Genomic DNA, 18,816 nt, shown 5'->3' with positions numbered 1-18,816 from the left:
CTATTAGGGTTTCCATTTTACAGATGAGGAAACTGAGGCATGTGGTTGTGCAAGCAACCAGTAGAAGCATTCAAATCCACACAGCCCAGCACCAGAGCCTGAGCTTTCAGTTCTAACTCTTGGAAGATGAGAGAGTGTGCAGTGTCCATCCACAAGACCAGTAAATGGAATAGCACAGATTTTGACCTCTATTTTAGCACAGATAACCTTGAATTTTTCCCTGTACTTAAACCATATGCACCTTGCCTGGCGTAGAGTCTCCCACATCCATAGCTCCTAGAGGAAAATACAGTGAAATGGAGAAGTTACAGCAAGGGCTTTTGGAAAGCATTTGAGATATTACAAGGACTTCCTATTTAAACACAGACTAACATGATTCAGACTTTTTATTTGGGAAGACAAAGGCCACTATGAGTGAACATTACTGTATTTGTAAGACCCTTGAGTGAAAGCTACAGACCCAGCTCACTCGACCTTGAATTTGTCCCATGGAACTGATGGGGAAGAATGTGTGTGTCCATTCAATGTGAGGACTTGGAATGAGGGTCTGGAAAACATCACATCCCTTTCTGTTTCCCACACTGGGAAACTTCATGGATGTGAGACCTGCCAGGAGCTCGTGACCCCACACTTAGGAGGTCCCCATCCTTGGTTTAATACTCTGTAGTTTTAATCATTGTATCTCATGTTTGTAAGTAGAATCCAGTGGGACAGTGGGACATGTGTACAGAACAGAGGACATACACACAAGCTACACATCTGCTGTGGATATTTGTCCATCTCCCCAGTTCACATATAGTGCTTTGTGGTGTCCCATAAGCACAGAGTTTCAGTAAGCCCATGCTGTAATGGGAGTTCAGTGAGACTCAAAGCACATTACATCCAGGACTGAGTGAGCAGTGCGGACAACATTGATAGAACTTCCCTAGTTCTCTCCTAGAACTTGAAATTGCTTCCAACATAGGCAGAAGGCAATGGCATTCTAAGAAACACAAATGACCGAGGAATGATCTGGCCAGCATTGTGGTCATGTGGTACAAACGTGGCTTCAGAAGTACATCTTGCAGACAGAGGTGCTTGCAGTTTCCAGAGAAAGGGAATTCCTCTGAGCTGGGCAAGCACCCCCAAGCTCTGCCTGGAATGGTCCTTTGGAGAGGACCAGAAATGAGGGCTGGAGAAGGGGACCTTTGATCTCTCTCTTCCACCAAGGGCAATGTCCAGAAAGGGACTCATGTGAGTTGTCCCCATCAACATTCCCAGTAGTTGGTGGAATGAGGCGCTTAGTCCCAAAATGGTGACAGGCAGGATCTAAGCGGGGTACCATATCTTCCACTATACCCTAGTGCTGGGAAATGATAGATTTTTAAAAAAATGGAATTCTTTTTATAGGGATTGAGTGGTCCCGGTAATAAGGGAGAAGAAGCACTATTCTAATAATTTTCTGAAGATGCTCTGGGAATTAGATCAATTACTTTTATGTGTGAAATGTTGGTCTGTGACTCCACGAAGTTAGTCTAAGTGCTAGGTATTATGTAAAAACAATGATAAAATTAAAAAATATGTCTGGTTACTCACAAAGGTTTTAGTGAGTTGTCTGGGCCTAGTAATGGTAGAGGGGGATGCTTTGGGGATGCAGAAAAAGGTCTCTTACAAAAACGCTTGAGGGATGGACAAATTGGCGAGAGGAAGAGGAAGAAGGGGCCAGTGCTGGCACTCAGGAAACCCCTCCGACCAGGCATCCCAGGTTGGTGGCACGGCCTTCAGCAGGTGGCTTCTCTTAGAAACCCAGCCCGGAGATTTTCACAACACAGTTTAGAAGATATGATTAAATAGAAAGCATTTTTTAAGATTTTTTTAAGAATGTGGATAAAAAATATTTCTACTAGAGACCTTCCAAGGGTGCCCACTTGGATTCCAAACCGAGTCATGGCTGAGCATTTCCTTCAGCCTCAGAAATTCAGAGCCCATTGCTCCACAGAGTACAAGGCTCAAAGGCCGTGGAGCAAGGGAAAGGAGGGGAAAGAGCATGGAAGGGCCAGTGTCACTTGCTTCTAAATAATCTGAATGAAATGAAAGCTGCTCCAAGTGGCACCAGAATGATTTTATTTTGTTCCATCTTTCTCTTGGCTGTCCAGGCAACACATTTTACTTGGAATTTAATTGTCCTTTACTTTCTCATTTCTTCTCCCAATCAATTAGTAATGAATAAACATTTATGGAGGCATGGCTGTATGCAAGGTAGTGTATCAGATCCTCTGATAAAGAGAGTATTAGATAAAACATGGCAAGGGGATGTACATTCCATTCAGGTAAGATACTATGACTCCTTCTGAGTTGTTCTTAATCAACTGATGTCAAAATGTGAAATGGGGGAAATGGTGTTCAATTAATGAATGCGTTCCCTGCAAACTTTCAACCCTGTGTGGGCAAGAGGGGACCTTTCTGAACACATTCCTGGGCAAAATTGCTATTCCTCAGATCAGATCTCTATCAGGTTATGTAACAAATAATCAACTACAAATGTATCCACGGCACAGACCTTCCTGATTTGACCCAGAAAGAAAGTACATCACAGTGACCAGGTTTCTTTTTGGAGATTCATTGGAGAACTTTGAACTTGTCCTCCACAAAAACTAGGAACACTCCCATGTCATTGTAGAATGTTTTGCCTCTCATTGTAAAAATGGGTTACATGCTCCCTGGCATATTTTAGCAGACTTCAACTTTCCCAAATTGTGTAATACCTATATGGTAACACAAAAGGATTTGAATGTGGTTTAAATAGTAAACAAGTGCTTCAGAAAAAAACTGTAACATGAATATTACAAGGAAAAATTCACAGATCATTTATTGACCTTGGTGTGAAATAAGTACATGATAAGTACAGTGGCTGTGATTCATGCCACAAGCCTGCTCTACTTAAGAAGGCTCTCAAGATCCAACAAGCCATCTGGTGACTCAGGCAGCTGCTAAACAGAAAACAAAATCATCTGTCCAACCTGTGTTTCTGAAGCATTTACTGGGAGTAGCCCTTTATGATTCAGCTAAATCCTTTTTTGCAAGACATGCAACAAAGAATTCAGTCAACAAAACAAAGCAAGTCTGTAACATTCCAGAAGGATTCCCTAATAAAATATGCAAGTTACAACTAAAGTGACTGATCACAAGTGCACAGGGAGGATTGAGATAGACCAAGATAACAAAAAGACTAAAGCTGGCAAATTGCACCAAATTTGGTGCATTTCATCAATTCTTCATGCTTGACAAAATCAGGACATAAAAATATTTTAAAATTATGACAGTTTGGATTAACAGGATCAACTCAATAGGCAAACTTTATGTACTATTAAGGTTAAAAAATCATAAGATTATTAAAAAAATTATAGCTATGGTGTAGAGTCTGACGCCTTGAAGAATAGAAACTCAAAGCATTTTTATAATTATGCCCCTACCTTTTATTCACTTTTTCTTCTATTAGATATGAACACACAGGAAAACTCAGGTGGAATTTCCAAAAACTCAGGGGTAAAGAGAATTGTGAAGTATGAGACAATGACTATACATTTTAATTTCTATAGTACTTACTGTAAGGTTGGAGGCACTGGAGGGAGGGGTGAGCACGTGGGACACTGATGACGTGCCAAAGTCCCCGGCTGCTGCCGCCTCCCAACCTGAAAAATGTGCCTTAGGCTAGCCGATCCTTGAGCCACTGTAAATGTAAGCTCTGCCTCCCCCTACCTTCTTTAAAAACTCACTGCCTGCCCTGCTGAGAGTGACTTCCCTGGCCGGTGATAGCCAGACCGGGGAACCTCGCCCGGGAATTGCAGCCAAATAAACTACCTGGCCCTTTGTTGCCTCTCATTGCCTGCTTATTTCAGCTAGAATTTATCTTATACTTACTTTTTTCCAGTTTTCATTGAGATATAATTGACATACAGCTCTGTGTAATTTTAAGGTATGCCACATAATAACTTGATATACATGTGTAATGAAATGATTAAGTATTTATTTATTTTGTATTTGGGAAGACAAAAGGCACTATGAGTGAACATTACTATTATTTGTTAAGACTCTTTAGTGAAGGTCTATAAGCATTTAATTTCTTAGCTTTGGAAGTTTCTCTTTTTAAAGCAAATACTTCTGAGTGGCAATTATTAAATGGGGAGTCAGAAAGGCTACAAGAAATAAATGACCACCAAATGAAGTTCACTTATCTTGTTATTTCTAATATTATATAGGTTCTTAATTATATATTGGGATATGTTAGCTGCACTGTTTTGAAGCAATTACATTACCTCCCCCCAAATATTTATTTTGAAAGTTTAAAAACTTCAGAAAAGTTGAAGGAATAGTACAATGAACACATTGTAAGTAAACACAGCCTAGGTAAAGAATTACTCTTTACCTAGATTCACCACTCTTTAATATTTTGTCACATTTGCCTCATCTAATCCACTCACATATATATACAAATATATTTATCTGGAATTTTTTGACTTGTTTTATTGATTAAATTCTTTTTTTCCATGTTTAGCAAAAAAAGAATCCGGCTGGTCATTCATATATACATATATACACACATATGGAGTGTAAGAGAGGGAGGAACAATCGTCTAAGAATTAGGAACTCTTTTGTATAACCAATCACAATCTAATGATCACATTTAAGAAAATTAATATCAATTGCATAATACTATTTAATATGTAGTCTATATTTGAATTTCCTTAATTGTTCCCCAAAATGTCTTATAGCCAGAGTTTTTGTTCTCCTAAATCTGGGTTCCAACCAAGATTTATGTTACATTTGGTCATTCTTTAGTTCTTAATTTAGAACAATTTCTCTGCCTTAAAAAAAAATTCTACACTACAGACATTTTTGCGGAGAATCTTGAACAATGTCTTACATTCTGGATTTTTCTACTTGTTTCTTCATTACTAAATGTAGCTTTATCAAATTCAGCAAATATTCTATATTGCTATCAAAGTTATATTTAAATCAAATGTTGAGTTTTCTTTGCATGATATTATGGCATCCCCCAAATTCTTGTGTATTAATACTTTAAACCAATTTGGTTCTAAAAAGTGTTCTCTATAATTAATAGCATGGTCCCACTAGCACACACAGCATGTGTTTTGTTTTTGTGAAGAACAGGGCATGTGCTTTGCAGACTTTCATTTTAAACCTTCCTAATACCAAACAAATGCTTGGTACACATAGTTTTTCATGCATGCAGTGAGCCCTTGTGAGTATAGTTAAGCAGCTTGTCATCTGTACCTCAGTGAGTCCATAAAGCTGTTGAGAATGCACATGGTCAAAATAAATAGCAAATGAAGAACTCAGTAGATAAAGCATACATGTGAGCTCATCACATTCTGTTCTTAAACTCTTTTCTTGATTATTAAAATTGTCACATATACATATTTGAGTGATTAGCCATTACAATTAAACCTATAGAATAAACATACTTCCATGTGATTTCCACCAAATTTTCTAGTTATCAATGAAGCAAGGCTGCAGTTGAGAAGATTACAGCTTCTAATAATTAATGAATTGATCTCAACATCAGAAATGGATTCTTAGCTTCATCAACATTGTCATCATTATCAAGTCACATTTACTGTCTTATTACAAAGTTTTTTACTCATGTAGATCATCTGATCTGACAGGAATCTTAAACACAATTTTGAGATTGAAATCTCACCATTTGTAATTTACCATGAGCTATTCACTACATCCTAGGATCATGAGACTGAAAGAAATTTTGATAAGATAGTGTGTACAATTCTTATCATTAGGTAGAAAGAAACCCTCCTATCTGACAAATGAAATCCACCCTATTTGCAATTATCCTTGGCCCAGGGGTTTTCCGTGGTCTTTTGGGGAAAGTACTTCATTGTCAGGATATTTTGTATTTAACTTAAATTCATTCTATCTGGTAGATTAGAGACAGCTATCCTGTAGTTGACAGCTTTTCTCACTTTGGGCTCAAGCTCTGAGCTGCAGGAGGAATAAACAGTCATTTTAGCTTTTCCTCAAGGGTCCTGTTTCCCAAACCTTTCATCATTTTTATGACTTTCCTTTAAACTCTCTCCAAGCATTCTGTCTCCTTTTAGACACAAAGCCCAGAATTAAATATGGTATTTGAAAGATATGATTAGTACCAAATTTAGAGGGCAATTACCACAAATTCTTGCATTCTGTGCTTTAAGATTTAATAGTTTTCAAAAATCTTCAGACTTTCCAAACACAACAAAAAAGATTCCAACTTGAATATTATATTGTCATGTTTTAAAACTCTTTTTGCCATGGTCCACTTTAGTGGTACCAAAGATCTGAACACCCACCTAGTCTTACTTGGAAAAGTTTCATTATGTGGGAAGAGGAGGTGAGAATGGCCCTACCAGTCACCGAGGGCTTATAATTCCAAAGAGTCAGAAAATCTGAGATTGAAGTCTGGCCATCCAGATTATCATCTAGCTATACTAATCTGGGTAGAAAGATTGACCACAATTTGTTTAACAAGTGTTAGCTTATATTTAAATACTTAGTCATATGATATGTGGGCCTTCATTTGTACTCATGACTTGGTCCACAGATAACAGACAGTCAGGGGCTTGGCTGCAGAGAACCATGCCAAGATTCATCAGGATTATATTTATAACAAAGGCACAAAGGTTAGAGTGCTACTTTGCTGATATGCTTCATCTGCATAAAAATCCATTTTTAGAAGCAGTATAGTCTGGAGTCAGGTGGACAGACCCAGTTCAAGTTCCACCACACACCCCTTACCTGCTTGACTTTGAACATGCTTCTGAACCTCTATGCCTCATCTGGAAATGGGAATATCCATGAGGTGTGTTTGGTACATAACAGCTGCCCAGTGAAAGTGGGGGACAGGAGTTTGTAAATGCACAACTTTTATCTTGGACATTTTTTCTCACTGCTATTCACATTTTGGGCCTAAGACTGCAGAATAATTGAGCTTGAAAAATCTGTAGTCATTTTGTAGAGCTTAATATTTAGAACTACCTTTGGAGTCAAAAAGACCCAGGGGTTCTGGTCTCCTTTTCTCCCTTACCAGGTGTGTAATTGACAGTAAGTCACTGAACCTCTTGACACTCAGTGCCCTCAATTATAATATGGCAATAACAATAGTAACCAGTTCATAGCACCATTAAAGGATTAAATGAGGAAAATATTCAAAAAATGCTTGTCACATAGGATATTATTATCTTCTTGAAATGTTTTACTTCAAATGTACATTGAACTTCAATAGACAGTTTCTCTAATTTACTGGGATATTTTGGTCTCCCAAATGAAAATAAGTTTGTGTGTGATCATTTGGTACATTTAGGACAGTTACTTCTTTTCAATTAGTTATTATGCGATTTTTATTTTTATTTTTACTGGGGAGTTGTATTAACTTCTGCTTTGATTCCATTTATACTGTTGACAGGTGCTAATCATTCATATTTGGGCCTTCCAATGTAAAATAATTATCATCCAAACAAAACCATAAAGTACAGTGCCATTTCTGCCTCTTTTTAAAAGCCTAAGAAAGTAGCAATCATGTTTGAAAGCAAAGAAAACTGTGAGACATCTGAGAAAAAGATGTGCATGTGCTTTGCTGAAGTTTCTGGAACTTTTCTTTGAGAGTCACATGCACATCTTCCTTTCTGCCTCAGGAGTACTTTAGGAAGAGCAGTAACCCCGAGTTCATGCCACGGGACATGCAGACACTTAGAGCTTGGCTCTGCTCATAGGAATTCTGCCCAACAGCAGTCACAGAGTCCAAGAACCAAAGCTACATGGATACCAGCTGATGCTACATTTGGATTGTGACTAGTGAGTCTGAAGAGAGAAAGTGTTAGCAACTCAGATTCACTTTCCTTTTCTCCTTCCAAGGGGATTATTTAATAGTCTGTTTACACATCTAGCACTTGCTTTCTCTAATAATAGCTCGTGGGCCTGAATCATCCTTCGTCACTGCGTGTCATATAGAGTCCTCAGCTGTTTCCGCAACTTGTGTGGTTGGCTTTCATTGCCTATCTGGAGACCTCTAAAAATGTGCAGGGTAATCAGCAACTTTAATTTTAACCACATGTGATATGAGGGAATCTTCTTTTTCTTTCCATCGGCCTGTCTTTAAAATACAGTGTAACAATGAAGAAAATTCTGTAGAATACTTTGATATGAATGCCTGTGCAATAACAATGTAGGTTCATACTGTGGGGAAAATCACAGAACTCCCAGAATCTCCCACCTAACTTTAGCTCACTTACGTATCAGTATGTATTTACTAACTACAGAGCCTCCCCTCCATCTGAGGCATGGTGGGAGAGAGAAAAAGGCCATTCTCTGCTCCCCTCTGTTCCTGGTACGTAATTGGTCTGGCGTCTGCCAGTCACCAAGGACCAGCCAATGGAGTTCCTCTCAGACAGGGCTGGTGGGAAGTAGAAAGTGCACGGTGGAGTGCAGAGCGGTGGCTGGAGGAGACTGACTGTGCAGAGTCTCAATCTGTGAGCAATAAAGACAGTTTCTCCCAACCTACTCTTTTCCTTGACTTATTTTGGTTTCATTGGTTTCATAGGAGTATTCTTCCTGGGCCAGGAACACCCTTGCTCCCTGAGCTACACATATAAAATGAATTTTACTATTATGATTACTACATGTACCATCTATTTGTTGACGTGATTGAGACAACTATCTGTATAGGCATATTATCTGTTATTCAGTGGGATAGTGTTCAGTTTCTGGATTTAGAGCTAATCACATGAGTGTATTCAATTTGTGAAAATCCCCTGAACCAAACTTACACATTTCTGTATTATATTTCAATAAGCAGTTATAAACATTTACTGATTCATCACAGTTTTTTGAGGAAAAAATTGAGCAATGGGCAATAACATAATATACATACAGGACAATGCATATGGGAGCTATATTGGATATCAAGTAATGTTTGGAAATTTTACACATACTAATAAACCTAAATCTCTTATTTAAAGGGGGCTTAATGTGATCTTTTAAAAATTCTCCCCCAAACCAAAATAACATTTCTCACCTCACAAGTATAGAGATGTAATAAATTGCATCCTAAAATAACTCCTTACTTTGGTCTTACATGTTTATTGCAAAAATCTTAAAAACTAAATTGGTACATATTCTTTGTGGAGCGATTTGGCAATATCTATAAAAATACAAAATGTTCATGACTTTGGTCAAGTAACTTTGTTTTAACAATCATTCCTGGAATACAGTGAGAAGTCTGTGGCAGTTTTGATATTTATACTCTCACAATTCAATTGACAAATACTTGGACAAATGTCTCTCCAAGACTCATCAGGATTATACTTATAACAAATGCACAAAGGTTAGAGTGCCACTTTGCTGATGTGCTTCATTTGCACAAAAATCTATTTTTGAGTGTATACTCTGTAGCAGGTGCAGGGTTGGGTTCTGGGGTATATTAGTAAATAAGGCAGCTATAGTCTTGTTTGATGAAGGATCCTCACAAAGTTTATATGCAGAAGAGAACATGGATATCAAGCAACAATCAATGTAATTCATGGTTTTGTTAATGATTTAATTTAAAATTACAAAGAAAAAAGTAACAAATTATTCAAATTACTTAATTAAATATTTAATCCAAAATGAAGGAAGAATACAGGCCACTATGAGACTATGTAATTTAGGGATGTGGACCAGTCTGGAGAAGTGAAGTTGAAGAAAATTTGGAATAACATGAAGTTCAATAAGTTAAAAGGTCAGGGATGGGTTAATACATTATGGCAAATAGAATCATAGATGTCATAAAGAATTAGGTAGCTGAAAAGCATGTAAATGTGCTCAAGATAAATTATAGATTAAAGAAAAATAACAAATAGTATGTACAGTGGTATTGTCCTAGATAAATGAAAATAATTATGACATGGTTTATATATATATATAATGTATAATTATAAAGTATGAAATATGAATATATATGTGTGTGTGTTTGTGTATGGCTGTTCACTGCAATCTCTTCTTATCTTCTTCCTGGGCATCTGTATATACATTTTCCAACTTTCCTTAATGTTAGGTGTGGTGAAGTCACTGAATTCCCAAAATAGAATATGGTTTGGAGTAGTGAGTAGGTCTAGATTCTTGGACAGTGGATATATCTCCTCCACTTTTTCTTCTTCCTTACTACCAACTGGAACCTGTATTTGATGGTGACCTGTCTCTAGCTATGCAGACAATGATAATATCATGTGGATGGCAAAGCAATGACTTGGATGGAACCCGGGTCCTTTAATGACCATATGGAGCAGAATTTATCTAACAGCCTGGAATTCTCACCTTAGCATTAAAAAGAAAAAAAAAAACTTAATTTTCTTGAGTACTTTCAGGTTTACAGAAAAATTGAACAGAAAGTTCAGAGACTTCCCATAAACCCCCACTACCCTCTCTATTTTTTCTATTACCAACATCATGTACTAGTGCAGGAAATTCGTAACAGTGTATGATTACTATTAACTAAAGTCCATAGTATGCATAAGGGTTCATTCTTTGTGTTGTAGATCTGTGAGTTTTGAGAAATGCAATAATGATGTACATCTACCATTACAATCTCATACACAACAGTTTCATTTCCCTAAAATGCCCTGTGCTCCACCTATTATCCTCCCCCTGCCTGCTCCCAAGCCCTGGTAACCACTGCTGTTTTTCTGTTTTCATAGTTTTGCCTTTTCCAGAATGTCAAACAGTTAGAATCATGCACTGTATAGCCTTTTCTCATGTTAACGTTTTTAGGTGGGAGAAAAATAAGCCTCTATGTTTTTAAAGTCACTTAGTCTCTTTGTATTAGCAGTTACATCTTCATCCTAATGAAGTTAGTATAAGCAGAAAACAAATTTAGAAGACTGTATACAACAACAGAACCCAAGAATGGACTAACAGTTACCCATGGTGGCTTACCCCCAAATATGCCACAATGGCATAATGATTATTTTGAATTAAAGATACTTGAACAGCCAGAGGAAGAAAAACACTGGCCTCCCTTTTCCTCCAGAAAGCAGAAAATAAATCTCTCATGTGAAAAGTGCCTTCCCTTGCACCAGGAGGTAGAAAAACATCCTTATCATTGCAGATGGGGAATGTAGGGCTGTAGAAGCCTATATAAACAGATCTTACTTCTTTTAATAATTTACTTTCTCAGCCCAAGTTCTGTTTAGAATTCCTTACCAAAGGACACCATCAATAGAACCAAAAGGTATCCTACAGTATGGGAGAACATATTCATAAATGACAGATCCGATAAAGGGTTGACATCCAAAATATATAAAGAGCTCACACACCTCAACAAACAAAAAGCAAGTAATCCAATTAAAAATTGGGCAGAGGAGCTGAATAGACAGTTCTCTAAAGAAGAAATTCAGATGGCCAACAGACACATGAAAAGATGCTCCACATCGCTTGTCATCAGAGAAATGCAAATCAAAACCACAATGAGATACCACCTCACACCAGTAAGGATCGCCATCATTGAAAAGACAAACAACAACAAATGTTGGTGAGGTTGTGGAGAAAGGGGAACCCTCCTACACTGCTGGTGGGAATGTAAATTAGTTCAACCATTGTGGAAAGTGGTATGGAGGTTCCTCAAAATGCTCAAAATAGAAATACCATTTGACCCAGGAATTCTACTCCTAGGAATTTACCCTAAGAATGCAGCACTCCAGTTTGAAAAAGACAGATGCACCCCTATGTTTATCACTGCACTATTTACAATAGCCAAGATATGGAAGCAACCTAGGTGTCCATAAGTAGATGAATGGATAAAGAAGATGCAGTATATATACACAATGGAATATTACTCAGCCATAAGAAAAAAACAAATCCTACCATTTGCAACAACATGGATGGAGCTAGAGGGTATTATGCTCAGTGAAATAAGCCAGGTGGAGAAAGACAAGTACCAAATGATTTCACTCATATGTGGAGTATAAGAACAAAGGAAAACTGAAGGAACAAAACAGCAGCAGAATCACAGAATCCAAGAATGGACTAATAGTTACCAAAGGGAAAGGGACTGGGGAGGATGGGTGGGAAGGGAGGGATAAGGGCGGGAAAAAGAAAGAGGGCATTATGATTAGCATGTATAGTGTGGGGAGGGGCACGGGGAGGGCTGTGCAACACAGAGAAGACAAGTAGTGATTTTACAGCATCTTACTACGCTGATGGACAGTGACTGTGAAGGGGTATGTGGGGGGACTTGGTGAAGGGGGAGCCTAGTAAACATAATGTTCTTCATGTAATTGTAGATTAATGATACCAAAATAAAAAAAATTTAAAAAAAAATCTTAAAAAAAAGAATTCCTTACCAACTGAAGCTGCCAAACATAAGTTTTCTTTGTCCTCTCAGTTCCTCACAGATTTATGGTTCTTTCTCAAAAATGTATAAAAGGTGCATGTTTTGCTCATTTCTTTGAGTTTCAATTTTATCATTGGGCCTTTGTGTGCACATAATTAAATTAAACATAGGTTTTTCTGCTGGTACTCTGCCTCATGTCATTGTGATTCTTAGACCAGCCAGAAGAACCTTAAAAAGTAGAGGAAGATTTTTCCTCCTCAAACTAACTACATCAATAAGAGACTTTGTCCCTGGGTGAGGTTATGGAACTGTGGGTAAAACTGCAGTATTTCCAGAATCTCTCACCTAACCCTAGTGTATCTCCATATCAATAGGTGTTTCCAAGGAGTGGAGAGAAGGAATCCCTCTCTATATCAATAGCTAATTACAAGGGTGATGGAGGGCTTATCTGGACCAGAGAGGCTGGGTGGGGCCTCTTCGTCTGCAGCAGGGTTGCAAAAGACACAGGAGAGCAGAAGTGGACTGCTTGTAAGAAATACACAGGTTTCTCCCACTTTATTTCTCCCTTTGACTGATTTCAGTTTCAAAGGTATTTTGCTGCTGTATTTCACCCCCGGAGTTACAGGGACCCTATTTCTTTAAATATCTATTTCTGGGGACAAAGATTCTCTTTTTGACCTAATCTTAATCAGGATCTCCTCAGCCTTCTGTACAACTGAAACAGGGACCGTGGGTGTCCTCAGAGAAAAGCCTGGCAGAATATTTACAGTCAAAGCAATGTAACAATGGGCAAAGAAGTCCCTACTGAAACTCTGTGTTAAGCATTATGCAAAGTCAAGGTCATACTAATTCTCTAGAGTAAACAGTGCATCAGTGAGATCAGGTAAAGGTCAAAAGGCCAGGAGCAACTTGGCCTGGAATGTTTGAGTGTTCCCCAAGGGTATCTCAGCATAACCCGTGACTTCACTGTAAAACAGCCCTAGCAATCAGACAACAACCCTGCCCACCTTGAGGGCAGGGCAGGTGGTACAAGTCCACACCCCTAAGCCTTTTTTTTTATGTTCTTGAAAAATCCTCATCTGCCTATAAAACCCCTAGACAATGCAGTATCACAGGCTCTCTTGTCCCCTCCTGGCGTGAGCCAGGAGCTCTTTCCTCTCACTTTATTTCTAAATAAAAGCCTGTACCTTGCTCTCCTACCTTGAGTGTTTGTGAAGCTCATTCTTCAGCTTTGTGAACAAGAACCCCGACATCACCAGCCTCAGGGGATCAAATTCCTCACCGCCCATCCTTGATATCTTATCATTCTGCTCTGCCTTCAGCAAGAATTCCGTTGGGTCTAGGACAATCTCCCTTACCCTTGATGTTTCCTCTTAGTAATTTTCCATCCAACTCCCAACCTGTCCTTTGCATGCAAATCCTACCTACTTGTCCTTGTTGGAGGGGAGTTTCTTCTACTCCAAAGCCCAGTTGCTATAGCCCCACCTTGAAAAAAATCTGCCTTGCCATCTTTAACAAGTGCCATTAACCATTTTTTCTTTAACATTACAATATCTGCATTTTAATTATTACTTATAATATTGAGATTCCCTCTCTGACACCAAAGGTAATGGTGTATTTTTTTCCTACACACATATATATAACAATAACAATATTATACATAGTAATAATAGTAGTATAACTCCATTTGGGTTCCTGGACCCGATTCCAATGTGTGTAAGTATGTAGGAGGGTGTCTTCCCACGCTTACTAATGCCAAGCAATTCTCAGACACCCTCAGGGTGTTGGAGATTTATATCTATTTCTACTGACAAAGATTTTCTCCTTGACCTAACCTTAATCAAGCTCCCCTCAGCCCTCTGTACAATTAAGCCTGATACTGGGTGTTCCTTGACACTCAATTGACAGGCAGTATATAACTGAGGTCAAACATGCAAATGTGACTCCACCTTTGTGTGCAGGTAATTTAACGCAGGACAGTGATACAAAAAGGAGTCTTTTAGAGAAATTGAAGAGTCAGTTCAGATAGAGTCAAAGCTGGAGCACCTGTCAGGTAAACCTTCCCTGACCAGAGGCAACTTAGCTTGGAAAGGCCTTTTTTCCTTTCCTGTGGCTTGCTTTTTAAATTAGAAATTAGGACCTTGACTGTATTCTTTCAAATATCTATATTTACATTTGGTAACCAGTCGAGCTCCTGTGACAGCAAGGTCACTGTGCGTAGAGCTTCCCTAACCTCCACTTTCTCCTGGGACACAATCACATACAGTGATTTTTTTTTTACATGTCTATACAGAAAGTCATTTGTATAGACTGTATATTTACTATGGCCTGAATCATCTCAAGTGGGGTTTAGTGATATGAACCAGTTAGTTTTAGGGAATGGATGCTCATGTTTCAAGATAGTTCAAGAAATGTGAATATTTTTCTGTTTTGCAATACTTTGTATCTCTGGATTATCTTACTTTATCCTGAAGGGTTTTTCTATTTGTTTATATATTTTTAATTCCACATGTTTAGCTGACTGTGCATTAAGGGCATTCTTTTTTTTTTTTTTTTTTGCATTAAGGGCATTCTAAAGGGAAAGATGCCTTTTAAGGTTGCTATTGATATTTGTTAATGTTTCCTGGCTGCTCTGAAAGGGCCAACCACAGTACTAAGCAAGTTTTATGTGTATTGTCTCATCTAATCCACACAAAATATGAGGTAGATACTAATATTAAACTCATCAATCCCTCCAACAGTCCTGTGAGGTAGTTACTATTATAAGATGCATTTCACAAATAAAGAAACTTCCAAGAACACATAGCAAGTAAGTAGGCAGAGTCCGGGTTTGAACTGGGTTTGTTCACATTCCGAGCTTGAACTCCTAATTATGTGGCTTATCTATAAAGAAATAGAAGAGAAAGATCTTGGGAGCTGGATCTAATGAAAAAAACCCCAATCACAGAAGCAAAGCGGATGGACCTGAGAGATTTCTAGGCCAACTTCCTCACTGTCCAGAAGCTGAGTCACACAGCTGAGAAGCAGAGCCAGAGTGGAGAACCAGGGTTTCTCCTCTCAGGGCCAGTTGCTTCCCATTTGTCTCCATACTTGTAGCCATTCGCGTGGTGGTGGTGGAAAGCATCTGCCAAGAGGAGAATGTTTGTTCACCTTCCATCGTTGGTCAAAGACTCTGAGCTTTCCTTCACAGCATAATCAATTCCTTGTCTCCCTGCCTTCTCTCACTTGTGTTTAACCTTGGGGGTCTGTGAACAAGAATTCCACATCTCAAGTTATTACTCAGATATATGCATCATTCTAAGCATCATTTAAAAAATTTTCTAAATATATAATCTAGACATAAAATGCTTGATGAAGAGCAAGTTGTTGCCATGGCACTCGAGACAGCATTTACGGTGCACAAACATATTCTTGATATAGTTTTTCTAATACAAATAGAAAGTTGACAGAGCAGTGAATTTAAGAGGGTGAGGGGATTGGAAAAATAAAACCTACTTCATTGTGTTTTGTACTATTCTCAAAACCATTATTTTCTATCTTGTCAATTTCAGAGCAGTCATATTAGTCATACCACTGGCATTTGCCTCTGTTCATTTGGAGTGTGTTAGGGCTGTGTTACAGTTACTATAAATAGATGATCCTCAACACTACTTATTGATTAACTATGTAGGGCAACTACTGAGTCACTAAATATGCATGAGTTGTCTTGCCAGGAGCACAGAAGAGAATCCCACAAACTGGCTGAGCTAAAAGGACTTTAAGATCACCTGGCCCTGCCCGTCCCCCATCTTTCCTCGTGAGATGAAGAGATACCCAATTATATCACTAACTAATGTGTCTTTTTAGAAGCCCTTCCAAGGACTTCCCATAATACAATTTGGGGGGAGATAATAGCAACCCCTGAACACTCCCCAGGGAATATAGATCTCTCCCATTTGCTGTTACAATTACTCATTTGATTTCCTTGGGGAAAAAAAAGAGTTGCCACTAACACTCAGAAGCTGTCCTGGCATTTACAGCTAGGCCATGTTATTCTGCTCTTAGACATAAAATGTCTCATAAAATATTAAACTCAGACAAAGTTACTCTGAGACCAGGATAAAATGAGACAAAGCCAGGCCAAGATAAAACCCACAAAATGCCACACTTTTCCCTCTCTTACTAAACGAAGGACTGCTGCTTCTGTACCCAGTATCAGAGAATTGCTCCCATCTTCTGACAGCATCCAATGTACAGCAGAACCCCACAATACACAAAGATCACCAAAGACCCCTTTTCCACTTTTGGTAATTCCTTTTATAATCTTCCCCAGTGGATTACAATCCTTTTAATGAACCCATCTAGCCAAAACATACATGGAGAGAGCATTGGTTCCAGCTGTGTATCTGTTTTTTATCCTTGCAAAATCAAGCCATGTATTTATCAGATAAAAATTATTACCAGAAATTTTAAAAGTATAAAAATCACACAGATCAGTGCTGTGATTCTGATGCTAATAAGCAGAAATGTTAGTTGATACCAACAAGCAATAATGTAAGCTATATCTGGATGTTTTAGCACTGTTCACTGCTATTATTGCTCACTAAAATTTAGCAGTCACTCTGTACTTTTGCATGATGTTAATTGTGTGTTAGATTGAAAAAATTGGGGTTATTAAAACTCTAACATGTTGTAATACTCTGATAACCATCTGCTCCATCTAATAAATCCTAGGAGTTTCTATGATGTCATTAGCAGCCAATCAGGGCTTCTGTTGGCCTATGGTCAACTCTGCTAAATAACTATTTACTTGCTACCATGTGCCAGGTAGGTACCACACACTGTCAGAAGAAAGCTGAATGGAACAGTCCCTTTCTGGGGAGCTCAGAGTGTATTACCAGTGTGATGACCATACTGTTAAGACAGTCCAATAAAGAAGAAATATTTATCTTTATATTTAACTAGACTGTGTAACCTGTTGAAATTATGACTTTACTCATCTTTTTAAAATACTAGAAGTAATTCTAAATCCCCACTATTATATTCCTGGACACTTGGTGGGAACCACTGATTATGCCACAAATTTCAGCAATCCAGAGAGACAAAAAAATCACCAATGTCTCAAAAGATCTGAATCTCTACTCCCAGTTTTATTATGGGTTCCTTGTGGTTCTAAAAATGTCTTAAATGTGTAAAGCTCTTAGTTATTAGTTATCAAATGGGAGAAGCATAATGAACCAAAGTTGCGAAATGCATCTGAATTGAGAGCTATTGCTTCTGCACGTGGAGTGAAGCGACCCTTTCTACATGTCAGAATGGATCCCCAGATGCTGAGGTCCTTTTCATTTTCCTTAGTATATGGTCTTGGATGCAAAACCCCAGCTATTCCTGGCAGCAAACTGAAGGTCACTCTTTAAACCCAGACACTAAGACCTTTATGTAGTAAGAGTCCACTTTCTATTCCTGACAAATGTCATTACTGCATTTACTTAGGTATCCAAGCAGTTAATGATTGATCTGATTAGCTGGATAAACATGACATTTATAGGGTAACATACTCTCTCCTTTCCATTGCACAAGGCTTTTCATGGGCTCTAGATATTTCCCTCAAATAAACACCAAAAGACCTTCAGAGTCAGCACTAACCAGATTCATCTTCATCACACAGATGTATTCACGAGACTACAATGAGATTTCCTTTCTTCCCAGGAAACATCCTAGACCTAAAATAACAGTGACCAGCAATAAAGAGTGTTTGCACTGGAGTGGGAAGGCTTTGGGTTCAAGTCCCTGCCTTGCCACTTGCTGTATATTCTGTATCTTAATCTCCTCATCTGTACAGTGGGGATAATAATAGTGCCTATCTCATAAAGTGACTGTTATTAGTCACTAGTATGTAGTTTTAATCCAAAAGTACTCTATTAAAAATGTTAATCAGATAATTTCTCAAGTGGTGTCTTGAGAAGAGGTGGAAGCCCCCCAAAAAGTTTTTTTCTTATTTTGTTTTTACTTAGTCATTGGGTCTTGGTGTATTCCTGAGCAAAGCAAAGATCCAACTAAGAGTGTCCCTGCTAGAGGGCGGTTCAGTTGTGCAGAGTTTGCTGTATGGTTGAAGTTTTGCTTCCCGAGTCTAGTAATTTTTTCAACTATCAAATAATGACTGATAGAATTTGTTGATATACTGAGAACATTCTGCCTATGTCTTCACTCCCATACTCAGAAGGAATCCATTAAACTAATCAATATATGCTTCTGGTTGCCAAATGGCAAAGAAATCCAGTATCTTTAAGACTGTAGTGAAGGGATCCCAGTTTGAGCAGTGTACATGGACTCAGCTTTCATCTCTCTGAGTCATCTGTGCAGCCCAAACACTTTCCAAAGTTAATCCTGTTCTGAGAAAAAGTCCAAGTAAATGATACCATGTGGTATTTTGGAGCCTGTGACCTCACTTGGTGAGCCAGAGATAGAGGAAATTTCTCTCT

This window comes from Manis javanica, chromosome 2 (assembly GCF_040802235.1).
Source record: "Manis javanica isolate MJ-LG chromosome 2, MJ_LKY, whole genome shotgun sequence".
Lineage (NCBI taxonomy): Eukaryota > Metazoa > Chordata > Mammalia > Pholidota > Manidae > Manis > Manis javanica.
Note: the sequence above shows the minus strand (reverse complement) of the source record.